The following is a 14,173-nucleotide window of genomic DNA, read 5'->3' on the forward strand; positions in this document are numbered from 1 at the left end:
TTATAGTCATCACTAAACATGAGCTGGGAGAACCGTGAAGGCTCAGATATCATCTCGCACTGTCCTAAATTCCCCCGCATGCAGAAACGTCCCCAGAGGGAGTTCAGTAGCAGCTTGTTACAGCTGCGCATTGCTTTATTGACACATATCTTTTCAGGGTCTAACGCTATTCCTTCTCGTTCTAAATAGTCTGCTATATATTTATTTTTTTCCTCTTCAGTTGTGACATTTGCAGGGTATCCACTAGACTCCTGTTTACATTTCATGAATGCTTTAACATAGCCATCGAATAGTGTAGTAGACTTTTTAGGGAAATGCCAGATCTCATCAATCGATTCAATAACATAGCCTTTTTCTAGAGCTTTTTCGATTTCAAATGTCACCCATGTCCCCGACAGCTTCCTTTCATCAGTTGTATGGGTACACACTGTTTCCTGATTTAAATCGTTAGCACATGTCCTACACAGCGGAAACATAAGCTTACCATTACATCTAACAGGTAGTACAGGATGGTATAATCCACGTGGTGGTATGACTGTACACTTTGCAAAGCCAAAGTATGTGGATATATCGGCAAAGTCTCGGAAGATGATCTCTGGGTGCCCGATGGGGTAAGGCTTACAGGATTGTACATACGGATATAGAGACGTGAAGTCATAATACATCATCTTTTCACCAGGCTTGCTAACTTCATGGTGAAGCTTCATAGCATTAGTCCGACCTCCATAAAGAGCATCTCTGGGGTTTAAACGTTCTGGGTGTTTGTAAACATTTTCCATGAATGCCTGTACATCGGGATCCGTATGCTTCATTCTAGCCCACTCACACTCCCATATAACACGGACATTTTTCTTGTGATCGTGTATAAGAGCATTTTGCCTAGCCTCATACTGTCTGTATAGGGTGCCATAAGTAGTGTTAGTCACTTTATTATAATCACCCGAACGATGGCATTTTTTACAGCCGTGCCAAAAGCAACCAAGGAAATCTAGCGTACAGTCTGTATCAGATATGTAACCATCAACATGGTAGCTACCAATTTTCACCTCTCCGTGATTTAAAGCATGTGTAATATCAACATTCTCGGAATACCGCAGGTATTCGAGCCATTGAATTGAAACACTCGAATATGTCTTATGTTGGTTGAGATAAGCACCTTCATATGTCAGTGCAATGGTATCTTTAGTTAAGAAGTTGGTCTTGTACACACCCATGCATGAGCCAGCTAGAGTAGCATGGGCGAACGGGTCCACATTTGTAGACTCAATGAATGCTTTTCTATAACGCACGACTGCCTCACGCAGTATCTCAACATCGTTTTTACAGTATAGCTCAAGCTCCTTTCTAAACCTGAATTTCTTGTTCTTAATTGTCTCGTACCATTCCATAAATACAGTTTTATCCCCTGCATGCATCTGATCATAGCCATAGTAGAAAGGAGTCGGATACGGTCCTATATAGGCCTGGTTAGCCGGTGTGTTAAATTTATGAGGGAAAAAGCCTTTGCATTTATCTGCAAACCCCATAGCTGATGGAGTACTTGATAATTTCATAGGGAGAAAGCTATAACTGTCGAGCCAACGTTGATTGTAATGCTTATCAGTCATGCATACAATACGACTCCCCCTCATAATGGTAGATGGTGTAATACCGCGGTCCACCATGTGTTTTAACACGATGTGGTTGTCAAATCCTGCAGCGTTGTGGGCTATAAATGTGTACCCACGGTATTTATGGGCTCTGTAATTATTTACAAAGGCCTTTACACATTCTGGTCCATACTCTTTAAAAATATGTTCTCCATCAAGGGACATAGCATAGACAAAATTAGGAACGTGGACACCGTTTACATCTTGTGTCTCAAAATCATAGACTATATATTTAGTCCCATCGGCTTTTGCAGGGATAGGTTGTATATAGCACTCGTGTTTATCACTGTCAAACAACTCATGGTCACAATGTCGACACTGTCGCGCAGGACACATGTGCCGAGGACGAGGAATAATATCCCCGTTTTTTTTTCTTTTTGTACCGCCTTCACGCCGGTACACCACACTACACACTGTGCAGCGTATTATTTTATCACACGGCACACAGCCCGCCTGGTCTGAATGTACCTGATGCTTTCTAAAGCAATATTCCGATTTACATATCTGATTACAACGATGACACTTTTTACTTTTCAGCTCTCTTCGGTGTTTCTCGGTTTTTGGTGAGCAGTCTGTATGGCATACTCTACACATGTATGCACAGCCATGGGAAATACGATCAGTGTACCCCACGTAACAAAGGTCACATGCATAGGCTGTACCGTGAAACACGTTTGGTTTCAGTATGAGACAATAATGATCGTCTCTCAGATACAATTGTACTGTAGGGCGATCCTCATGAGGTCCATCACGTGTCTGAAATAGAGTTAACTGTTTTCTTTCAAATGTGTGATTGAAAACAATGATCTTTAAGGACAGTTTGTCCTCAAATGATGCTATATCGGAAAGTTCAACTTTGTGTGTCAGGGCACAACCTGTTGATGTATGGATGTCTCTAGCAATTTGCCTCTGCCTACCTAGGCTTTTACCAGGATGCAGGTAGTGGGCAATGCAGAGGGAGAAACATAGATTATCCGAATTATATGGGTTATAGAGCCCTCCAGATTTTGCTTTTCTCTCCACTATCTCATCATAAGGAATCTTGCTAAAAGGTACCCGGCTGCCACCGCTACTACCTAAGGCCATGTCGATAGACATTTGAAGCTCAGCGTCACCCATAATTGTCTCGTTACTCTGAACAACATTCACAACTTCATTTAGGAAATGCTCTGCTATGTCAGGGTTATCGGCATACACAGTTGTATTAATACTACTGGTGAGAGTAGGACCATCGAGGGCTATGTTTAACACAGTACCGGGTGTTGACATCTCTATAGCCGTGTTAATAGGCCCTGAAATACGATCTTTTATCAAACCCGCTACCAGACCCAGATTTTCTGTTGAGATATCTCTTAAATCGATAGGCATCCGTAAGGCTTTTGCATTAAATTTGGGTATATCTCTGACGCCCCCACCGGCAGCAGGTAGGGATGAAAGGGGTGTTTTTATGCCAGACACAGAGGCCCCATCGTTAACACGCCCACCGGCAGCAGGTCGGGCTGCGCGGGGTGTTTTTATGCCAGATACAGAGGCCCCATCGTTAACACGCCCACCGGCAGCAGGACGGGCTGCGCGGGGTGTTTTTATGCCAGACACAGAGGCCCCATCGTTAACACGCCCACCAGCAGCAGGTGGAGGGCAATGGGTAGTGTCAACTGAACGCGGATTGCTACCCCTGACAGGGTGCACTCCGCTTCCTGTCTGAAATATAGCGTCATTAACATTAGCATTGGTAGGGGGTAGATTAGACGCTCCGTCTATGGCCATAACCTCGTCAGAAAAGGCAATATCAGAATCACTCGTAACTGTATTGGTATTGTTACCAGTGGCTGTTGCGGTGCGAGAACTATAATCACATAATCTGGCTGCAGCCCTGGCAATAGTAGCACTCGTAAAATTAACTAAATTATCACATATTAAATCATAAGCATCCATGGCAGCATCAAAATCGTATGAACCATCATGTAGCATGTGATCCTGGAAGTTATCCATACTCAAATATCTATCTATGTGCAAAAAAAAAAAAAAAAAAAAAAAAAAAAATTATGAAAAAAAAAATATGAAAAAAATTATGAAAAAAAAAAATTATGAAAAAAAAAATATGAAAAAAAATTATGAAAAAAAATTATGAAAAAAAAAATATGAACAAAAATTTTTGAAAAAAAATTATGAAAAAAATATGGAAAAAAAAATATGAAAAAAAAAATTATGAAAAAAAAAAATGAAAAACAAAATTTAAAAAAAAAATGATATTACAAAAAAAAAAAAAATGAAAAAAAATGTCAGAGTGAGGGAAAAAAATGAGAAAATGTCGTGCTATCACACGGTCTGTCCTCCTTTTTCTGTGATGATGCGAGTTATGGCTTCTAGCAACATATTTACATTTTTTGAGATTTCGAAGAGGGTCACGACCTTTGCAGTGATTTTTAAACTATCATGGCGTAAAGTATGCATGTCCTGGAGTCGGGCATCATTCAAAGCTTTAAATTGCCGGGCTACAATAGTTTCTATATCTCCAATACTGGGGGGAGTTACATGTACGCCCCTGACAACCCCACATGTCACACATGCATGGGTAGAGTCACTTTCCACAACAATAGCACTACTAGCAATGGCGTCAACATTCACATTCTCTGCTATGCTAACAGCACTGGCTATACAGTCGGTCACAGCCGCAGGGTTAGAGTCACTTTCCACAACAATAGCACTACTAGCATTGGCGTCAACATTCACATTCTCTGTTATGCTAACAACAGTGGCTATACAGTCGGTCACAGCCGCAGGGTTAGAGTCACTTTCCACAACAATAGCACTGCTAGCAATGGCGTCAACATTCACATCTTCTGTTATGCTAGCAGCAGCGGCTAGACAATCACTCGTAGAATCAGCAGGTACAGAATCACATACCACAGCAGTAACACGGTTAGTAATGATATCAGAATCACTCACATGTGTTGGTATCACGGACGGTTGTGACACGGTTGAAGATTCTTGTGTAAAGAAAAATCCGGATAAATCCTCATTCGCGTCTTCATACTCCACAAGATTGGCTACACAGACTGAGTCCTGCGGTGAACCCCCAAACAATTGGGTGTCAAAGTCAGATGCGTCCCATGCAGCTAGTCCGTCATCCACAGATTCTTCAAGTGAAGGGTAGAAAATGGTGTATAGTCCTCCTCCTTCAGTGGGGGCCACGCCATTCACCGTCACTCCGTAACCTGAATACAAGATTTAAAAAAAAAAATATATATATATTTTTGTTAGAATAGTTTGAAATACAGTAATAAGACGGAAAAAGGCTAAAAAGCCTTAAACACAACAAACAGGACAATACTCAATTAAGTGCCAATCTGCAGTGTAACCCTTAACCAAGAAATGACCCTGTCTTTAGGGGTCAACTGAAACACACCATTATTGACCAAGTCAGAGACAATGTTTTTAAAGTTAGTTTTAACCTACTAGGGCAGAAGTTAGTTTAAGGCCACTGAGGCAAAACAAACAGGGCAACACACCGCCATCAGCATGAAGCAGAAAAAACAGAGTTTTTTCCCTCAATTTTTTTTTATTTTTTTTTATAGTAAACTCACCATTAGCTTTTGCTTTCTTGTTCACCGGATGTGGTCCACCGTGGGGCCTTTTTCCAGAACTACGGAGGGTTAGCCTGTTACGAGGTCTACCTATGCAGAGAGAATAAACATTATATATACTACCAGAAACAAACAGAATAATTATACAAAGGAACACAAAGGAACACACACACACACACACACACACACACACACACACACACACACACACACACACACACATACACACACACACACACACACACACACACACACACACACACACACACACACACACACACATTATTACAAATTATTACTCACCGATAACAAACGCCATGGTTGTAGGCCCAGGTGAAGAAATAAAAATTGAATCTCTCCAAAAAACTACCTAGAAAATAAGAAGACAGGCAGAGCCCCTATAGGGGTCAAGGAGAGAGAAGAAAAAAAAAGGCTGAGTCCCATAGGGAACAAAGGGGTCCAGAGAGAAGAAGAAAAAAAAAAAGCAGAGAAGTTCAGTTCCAATGGTCCAGGGTCCAGGAGGTAGGGTTTTGGTAGATAGTATCCACGTGTGTCTCCAGAGAAAGAATTGCTGTCTTGAAACTGTCTCATTATAAAGCCCCCTAGACCCTACCCCCCTCAAACCCCTGCCCCACCTCTGGAACAACCTATTGTCATTCACTGACCACTCCTAGGAGAGCAGGGAGGGGCCTCTAATAAAGTCTTATTTTATCCCTTTTAAGATAGTAGATATATAATCTCTGTTTTTATATTACTTTTAGTAATCCTAACAGTCATAAACATTTTTAAAACAAAAATGTGGTTACACTGATACTAGTCTTGATGTACCTAGCATTATTGTTAAAAAAGTTAAAGCCTAGTAGGCTAATTTCATGTATTGCGAGCATGTAGATCTGCTATTTTCACTACTTCTTAAACATTATAAATGGGGTCTAGTCTTCTTTTTTTTTCATTTATGTTTTATCCACACAAGTTTGTATAATGAAATGTAAAATCTTTATTCTTCTAGTTTAAACTAAACAGTAAGTAGATAAGTACATTTACTTAAGTACTATACTTAAGTACACAGTTTTCACAATTTTTTTATTCTCAAACACTGTTAGCTAATTCCTTTTTCTCCTAGTAAAATAATACACTCTAGAAGATTTGCAGCTTATCTTATAGCAGAGGGACAGAGTCATTTTAGTGTTTTAAAACAAAAACAACACAGTCTAACTTTTTTATTCAAGTTAAGTACCTAAACTGCTCTGCTACAAGTAAAAAACTTGTCTTGACATTTTCCCACAGCAAACACAGGGGCAACATTAGCATCATACTAAGACAAAGGCCATTGTCAGTCTAATGCCTCAGAGGGGACACTCTGAGACTCAGCATTACCCTATGCATCTGACTGGTTAAACAACCCAGTACAATACCACAGTATACACATCTATATCCTTATATATGCTATATTACTAATCCTATCAGTCATAAACATTTTTAAAACAAGATTGTCTACACATACATACCAGACATGTTGTACCCACCATTAATACTTTTGTTAGAATTTTTTTTATTTTTTTATTTATGACAAAAGCTGTCACAGGCTAGCAAAAAACAAACAAAACCGGTTTAACATGTCACTAGCTTCAGAGCCTAGCCCAGGCCTCAACCATTAACATCACACTAACACAAAAGCCATTCATAGATTAATTAGTCTGCGCATTTCGACTCAACTAGTTAATGAGACTGCCACAAACACTAAATACAGGTACACAATGAATTACAGATACACAATGGACATACCCCTGACCTCCTGCGGCGTAAGTCAGAGCAGTCCCCGGGGAGGGGTCGGTTACCCACAGTCAGGCCTATACAAAAAGCTTTGACCATTTGTTTTAGACTTCTTTTCAAACGCTGATGTGGGATTATGAGCTAAATTCATTAGGATAAAACACAATAAGAAAGCATAACTAGATGGACCCCCACCCTAACCCATGGGGGCATATCTCATACTATCATGTAAACACACTGGGCTATTCAGATTACTCTAGCCCCCCTTCTCAGCATCTGTGGGATTGTCTTTTCAAACATCGATGCATGGATCGGTAGGGGACCCCTATTTTCTATTATGGACACACGTCCCCTCCATCCAGAGCCTCCCACACCCCAGGGTCTTAACATCTCACATTGTCTTGTTAACACACCACAATATTTTGAAAACAGAACTATAGCCCATCTTCTCATCACCTGTGGTGTCATCTTTTAAAATGCTGATGTGAGGGAACCGATAAGGTAACCCCTAGAGACCGGAGTCATAAACATGTATAGACATGTATACACCCCACCCCTCTCAGCCCATCACCCCCTGCGGCGTTAAGCAGGACATGTCAGGACTTGTAAAATTGATGACGTCAGAAATTCAAAATGGCGGTTAGCATATTAGCATATTAGCATATGAATCTAATTAGCATAATGGTGTCATTCATCTTCTCTCACAACTGAGGTGCCTGATACTTAAAAGCTCTGGCTCCTGTTCTGGCCTTAGGTATTTTTTTGGGAATGACAAGCATGTTTTCATATTGTGGACGCACCGGTCTATCAGTACTGCGAGGCTCAATGAGCTCTTCGAGGTACTGCGGTGCCAGACCGTGGTATGCTTTGTATGTGAGGAGGAGAATTTTAAATTCAATTCTGTATTTAACCGGGAGCCAGTGTAGAGATGCCAGGGAAGGAGTGATATGATCACTTCTTCTGGCTCCTGTCAATACACGAGCGGCAGCATTCTGGACTAGCTGTAGGCTGTTCAGAGACTTACTTGGGCAGCCTGATAGTACTGAGTTGCAGTAGTCCAGCCTAGAGGTAACAAATGCATGGACTAGTTTTTCTGCATCACTTTGAGACAGGATGCGCCTCACTTTAGCAATGTTACGCAGATGGAAGAAGGCAATCTTTGAGGTTTGCTTGATGTGAGAATGAAAAGACATATCTTGATCAAACATAACCCCCAGATTCTTCACAGCGGCCTTAGAGGCCACGGTAATGCCATCCAGAGCAAAGTTCCTATCTGCCAGTTTGTCCCTTAGGTGCTTAGGGCCCAGGACGATAAGTTCTGTTTTGTCAGAGTTGAGGAGTAGGTAGTTACTGGTCATCCAACTCTTTATGTCTTTGAGACATGCTTGCAGATTAGCCAGTTGATCCGTTTCATCTGGCTTCATTGACAGATATAATTGAGTGTCATCTGCATAGCAATGGAAGTGTATAGAATGTTTTCTAATGATTTCACCCAGAGGAAGCATATATAGGGTGAATAGTATTGGTCCAAGCACAGAGCCTTGTGGGACTCCGTATCTGACCTTTTCACGTAATGAGGATGTATCATTAACGTTTACAAACTGAGATCTGTCCGACAGATAGGACTCGAACCATCCCAGTGCGGTACCCCTAATACCCCTAGTCGTTGTAACAGAATATGGTGGTCGATAGTGTCAAAAGCGGCACTAAGATCCAGCAAAACTAACACGGAGAGGAGTCCGTTATCCAGCGCGATCAGGATATCATTTGTTACTTTCACAAGTGCTGTCTCAGTGCTATGGTGTGCTCTGAAACCTGACTGGAAAGTCTCAAATAAATTGTTGTGTTGTAAAAAGTCACACAACTGCTTGGCAACTGCCTTCTCAAGGACCTTAGAGAGGAACGGGAGATTCGATATAGGTCTATAGTTAGCTAAAAGACATGGATCGAGAGTAGGCTTTTTGAGAAGAGGTTTGATTACTGCTACCTTAAAGGACTGTGGCACATAGCCTGTCACAAGAGAGATATTTATCATATTGAGTAAGGAAGGACCGATCTGGGTCAGGACCTCCTTAAGTAATCTAGTGGGGACTGGATCGAGGAGACAGGTCGTTGACTTGGAGGAAGTGATAATCGAGGTGAATTCAGAGAGCTCGATTTGGGAGAGACTGTCCAAGTACACACTAGGCTGCAAAGCCACTCCCGAGGCCACATGTGGACCAGTAGGAGACAAAAGCAGTAGATCATCGATTTGATCTCTGATTTTCTTGATTTTATCATTAAAAAATCCCATGAAGTCATTACTACTGAGAGTTAGCGGAATACGCTGTTTCACAGAGTCACAGCCTTTTGTCAGCCCGGCTATGGTGTCAAAAAGGAACTTGGGATTGTTTTTATTTTCCTCTATTAGGGATGAATAGTAGGCAGTTCGGGCATTGCAAAGGGCCCTTCTATATAGCTTAAGGCTATTCTGCCATGCTATACAGGATTCGTCCCGTTTGGCTGAACGCCATATTTTTTCCAGTTTGCGTGAGGCTCGCTTAAGGCTTCTGGTTTCATTGTTATACCAAGGGGCTAACCTCTGTTGCTTTATTACCTTCTTTTTAAGAGGAGCAACAGAATCAAGTGTCGTAAGAAGCGAGCTTGTGACACTGTCAACAAGGTGATCAGTCTGAGAGGGACTATAAGTATACATATCTTCAACTTGGTTGGAGCATATTGGACTAATGGCTAATGGCAATTTTTCCTTGAATTTATTTATAGCTTTATCGGATAGACTTCTACCAAGGACATGTGTGTCCAATGGTGGGTAGTCCAATAGTGTGAACTCAAAAGTGATCAAATAGTGATCGGAGAGTTCCTTATCATGTGGGAAGACCATGAGATGTTCGATTTCAATGCCATACACCAAAACAAGGTCAAGGGTATGGTTGGCAATGTGTGTAGGTTTATCTACACACTGGGAGAAACCGATAGAGTCGATTAATGAACTGAATGCCTTACCAAGGCTATCAGTTTCTACATCAATGTGTACGTTCAGATCCCCATTTACAATAATCTTATTAGAGGCGAGGACCAGACTTGACAAGAATTCTGAGAATTCAGATAGAAATAGAGTGTAGGCGCCAGGTGGGCGGTACACTGTGACAAATAATAGTGGCTGTGATGATTTCCAGCTTGGATGTGAAAGATTAAGAACTAGGCTTTCAAATGACTTGTAAGTAGGTTTGGCTCCTGGACTAATAGCCAAACTGGAGCTGAAAATGGCTGCAACTCCACCTCCTGTCCGTCCTGTGTCACGAGGAATATGTGTATTAGTGTGACTTGGCGGGGTGGCTGTATTGAGACTGACATAATCAAGCTCACTCAGCCATGTCTCTGTAAGACAGCAAACATCAAGGTGATTGTCCGATATGATTTCATTTACTGTTACACCTTTTTTGCTTAAAGATCTAATGTTCAGGAGCCCACACTTAATATTTATATTTACTGGCATTACTGCGTTGGTTTTGATCTGTACTAGGTTTGTATGCACAGATCCTTGTCCAGCTGGTATATTACGCCTAACCAGCGTTGCCAGGCCTGCTTATTATAAAGGTTTTTTAGGTAAAAACCATGTGTGTGTGTGTGTGTGTGTGTGTGTGTGTGTGTGTGTGTGTGTGTGTGTGTGTGTGTGTGTGTGTGTGTGTGTGTGTGTGTGTGTCTGTGTCTGTGTCTGTGTGTGTGTGGTGGTTCATTTCAAGGTAAAGAGCAGTTTGCATGTACATGCAAATAAATACACATAGGCCTACATTGCAGTCACAACCAGTGTTGCCATGCATGCACTGTGACGCAAACACCAATGCAAACTGGCTTGGCGGACAGGGAAATGACTCAAGTCCTGATGTGTTTTTAATAAAGATGCAGACACATTGGAGGCACATTGCCTGCATGTGTGATTCTTAAAAGCTGTGTATGCAAATATACATATACCTGTAGTTGTTGTCGGGCAGAAACCTCTTAATGTATGGGTTTCCAAACATTTGAAAATATTAAAACACCTTAGGGCCGACTATCTCCTGACATAATTTACTTTCGGTCTGACCATATAGCCTAATAAAGGCACATACACATGCAGGCATCACATTTAACAATTTTATTTAACTCTCATCATCAATACTGTACATATCAATGGTCTTTTGTCAGGTGTTTGCTCTGAAAACACAAATTAATTTCACATTACCAAATGTAACCAGACATGCAAGGTAAAAAAATACAATAAAATAGCCTGGAAACAATCCAGACAAAGGCGGGCCGTTTATAGTACAATTTAGGAATGAAGCCGAGGGCCGTATAAAAGTTGTCCTCGGGCCGCATTTGGCCCCCGGGCCGCACTTTGGACACCCCTGGTGTAGACACTCGTAGCCTGCCTGCGTGCTGCCCAAAGCAAGGGGGAGGGGCCGTGGAATCAAGGGGACAGATCCTCAAGCTATATGACACGTTGAGCCGCGACACGTTGTTAACTTGTAGATCTGTTCTTTTTGGCGAATTACACCACCGTACTATAGAAGTTTAAACCAGTAAGACTCCCTAATCGGGAGATAAGCGACCGTTGGTCGCTTATCTCCACAAATAGGCCAAAAGTTTGTTTTACCAATTATTACACTCTATGTGAACATTTACATCAACAAATCCCAAGTACAGGGCATCATCTGGGATACAATCCCTTTTATGCCCATATATGGAGATCCCTAACATAATCCCTTTCATGCCCATATATGGAGATCCCTAACAGAATCCCTTTTATGCCCATATATGGAGATCCCTAACAGCATCCCTTTTATGCCCATATATGGAGATCACTAACAGCTAACAGAATCCCTTTTATGCCCATATATGGAGATCCCTAACAGAATCCCTTTTATGCCCATATATGGAGATCCCTAACAGAATCCCTTTTATGCCCATATATGGAGATCCCTAACAGAATCCCTTTTATGCCCAGTTGGTTGCTAGGGTAAAAAAACATGGTTGCTATGGTAAACAGTTGGTTGCTAGGGTAAACAGTTGGTTGCTAGGGTAAAACCATGGTTGCTAAGGTGGTTGCTAACGTACACTAACAGACCAGCAACAACAGACTGTTGCCACAGCAACGTACACAAAGGTTTGTGTACACATGTGGTGTGATGTCATACTGAAGATATATGACATCACACCGTACACAAACAAAGGTGTGACGTGTGACGTGTGACGGACGGACGGACGGACGGACGGACGGACGGACGGACGGACGGTGGAGGTTTTCATAGTAAACTGCTCCCTGACGGTCGCAATTAACTCATTTAGTGCCCGAACCGAATAATTTCGGTTCTTTTTTCCATTCCCATACTAATTTTTTAATCTATTTCGCTTACCCTGAGCTGCTAGTAGCGACGTGGGTGGTCCTGGCTCGTCCACCGCTTCACAACGAGCCATTCTACTTGTCCCGATGATTTATTCCATTGAAAATGGTTTAGAAAAAAGTTTAGAGCCCCCCCAAAAAAACGCTGTTTCAGCAAGACGGATTAAGGATTACAAGAACCGCCATTTTTCGGTTCCTTTAGTAAAATGAATTAAATAATCGGAGGCCTCAACGAAGCCCCGGACGAATTTTCCATCCAAGCACAAGGCCGCGATTCTGTTTACAAGGCCCGTAATGGGAAAAAAAGGCTGCGCCACGCCGCCCACTCCAATAGAAAAACACATCTTTACAGCGGATTTTCTCCGGATTGTGTTCCGAGGCCAGCAGAAAAGTTTTTTTGGCGGCTGAATAACTTTAGATCGGTCTTCTAAAAAATTACAGAGCCGATTGCTAACTGAAAGCTAACTTCCTCCGGCTCGCTAGCATAGCACTCATTCCAGTGTAAAGCCAAGCCAGCTCAGGCTGGGGACCCGGATGTGATAGTGAATGTCTACGGGAGAATGGCTGGCACTCTAGCGGCACCTTGCGGCGCCCGGCAGTAATTGAGTTAAGCAATAGACCTGCGACTCATAGAACGTGCACTCGCTGTATCCAGAGACTTTTCTGTATGACTGTACTGTTTAGTATCGCCCATTCATTTCGACCGGAGGGTTAGCGACTCACTCCACGGAGGTTAAGGTTAGGGTGAGGGTTCGAGTCGGGTGTCGAAAAGATGACATGTAGTAACAGCGACACGCTCCCCCATACGATAGCTCTGAAAAGGCATATCGTGGCAAAGCTGTATCGTCCCAACGATAATTATCGCCATATCGCCCACCCCTAGTCGCTAACCCTCCCGACGCTTCTTTGTCGAAATGACGGTCGTTCAAAAGAGCGAGATTTCCTAATTCTCAGCAAGTGTGTCATTGTTGAGGCCATGCTTGAGGACTGTATTAAGGACATGATCTGGTTTAGGTCTAAAGGCCTTTAATCATATTCGATCCCTGGCCAGTCACCCAAACAGTTTGACTCAAAGATATTGGGTCCAATCCAAACTTTGTCACCAGGAGCTTGACTATCTCCCGTTTAATGTTGTCCCCCGTCTTTTCATCATCCACTGGGAAATTGTACTTGTGTACATTTAGATCACATGTTGTTTAGGCAACTCAGGAGTCAGGTCCACTTTTCCTAATTTTCCACTCTCGTCACTAATTGCGACCGATCATTTCTCACATGGCCCTCTTCTAGCGCCACCATAAGGCAGATTCTAGCAAAACACATTTTTGGAGACTGCTCCTACACATTTTGCCCTAAAATCTAGAGTCTAGAAGTCATGTCATCAACATGGATCTGTCACATTTAGCGCCACCATCAGGCCGAGGCCTATTTGTCTATACGTGTGACCTAACGGTCGCTTATCTCCCAATTAGGGAGTCTTAAGCCTCGAACAGAGTCAGTGCGGTGTACTCTTTTTGAGCGCTAACGTTGTAGTTTTATGACTCAAAAAGACTACACCGCACTACATCCACCGCGGACCCGACTCTGATTGCGGCTTTACTGGTATGAATGTTTACCTTGCTGTTTATTGGCCAGAGTTCACGTTCACTCTGCTTATTCGGATCTCACACTTTTAACCCATTAAGACCTGCTATTGCAATTGTGTCACTCTTGATTTGAACCACTTTAACCATTATTTTATGCTTTTAACTACGGTATTAAAAACTGCAGCTTTAGGACAGCACATG

The sequence above is a fragment of the Nannobrachium achirus genome (genome assembly GCF_963921795.1).
Source record: "Nannobrachium achirus genome assembly, chromosome: 8".
In the NCBI taxonomy this organism is placed as follows: domain Eukaryota; kingdom Metazoa; phylum Chordata; class Actinopteri; order Myctophiformes; family Myctophidae; genus Nannobrachium; species Nannobrachium achirus.